Source organism: Nematolebias whitei, chromosome 15, assembly GCF_014905685.2.
Source record: "Nematolebias whitei isolate Nwh7 chromosome 15, NemWhi1, whole genome shotgun sequence".
In the NCBI taxonomy this organism is placed as follows: domain Eukaryota; kingdom Metazoa; phylum Chordata; class Actinopteri; order Cyprinodontiformes; family Rivulidae; genus Nematolebias; species Nematolebias whitei.
In genome coordinates this window covers 24,429,471-24,430,638 of record NC_056512.1, presented here as the reverse complement: position 1 = coordinate 24,430,638, position 1,168 = coordinate 24,429,471, and positions in this window count along the sequence as shown.

Below are 1,168 nucleotides of genomic sequence, written 5' to 3'. Positions count from 1 at the left end.
ATATATATATATATATATATATATATATATATATATATATATATATGGCCACTTTGAAGTGAGATTTTGTGGACATTTATGAGCAAATGATATCTTACCTGCTGTACATAGCTCTTTATTATTATTTTATTAATTTTTATTTAACCAGGGAAATCCCATTAAGATCACAGATCTCTTTAGCAAGGGAGGCCTGGACCTGAAGGCAGACTAACATGCATGTTTTTGGTCTGTGGGAGGAAACCAGAGTACCCAGAGAAAACCCACACAAGCATGTGAAGAACATGCAAACTCCACACAGAAAACCCCCCAGGTCCAACCGGGGATTGAACCCAGGACCTTCTTGCTATGAGGCAACAGTGCTAACCACTGTGCTGTTGTGCTGCCTTTTGGAATGACCTCAGCTTGGAGGGAAAACGTCCCAATCTGATGAAACGGAACATAGTCAAAGCCAAAGTCAATATCTATCATCTTACAACAACTCTAATCTCCACACTGTGCCGCAATAGTTAGGGATTAAATAAAGCTAAAAGATTGCTAATTTTTTTGTTGTTGCAAACTTTCACTTGGACCACAGTGAATTGACATATTTGAGGATAGTGCACAAAATATCCATAGAAATCTGGGCCTAATTTTACAGAGTACTCACAAGGGATGTGATGCTACATTGGTTTGCAAGTTTATGACACTTTTGTCACAACTTTTGTTATTAGCATGTGCTGCAAAAACATGTGATTATGCATCACGACTGAGAAGTCTGGACCATAAACACAGAGCCTCTCTCCAGTCCAGCAATCAACTTGTCATCAGACGTCAAGTGATGTGGACCTCAGCTGCTGGATGACGATATGCCGTAGTACCCCCCGTGTACCACGGTCTCTAATCAGTCACAGCTTAGTATCACATATTTCTCATGCTTTGATACTGATGGAAACTAAATTGAGACAGGTTCTCCATATCCATGAGGACTGACCATCTGGAGAAAAGACTGGCCTTAAAGTTTTCTTGAACATGTTCAAATATCTAGTGGTACCAGAGCGAGGACCTATGACAAGGAAACTGAGAACCCTTGTGTAACCCAGACAAATATTTTAGTGCATTGATTAAATTTATGAAATATGTGATTGTTTAAAGAAAATGTAAAAACTCTTTAAGTTAAATATGTGGTAAA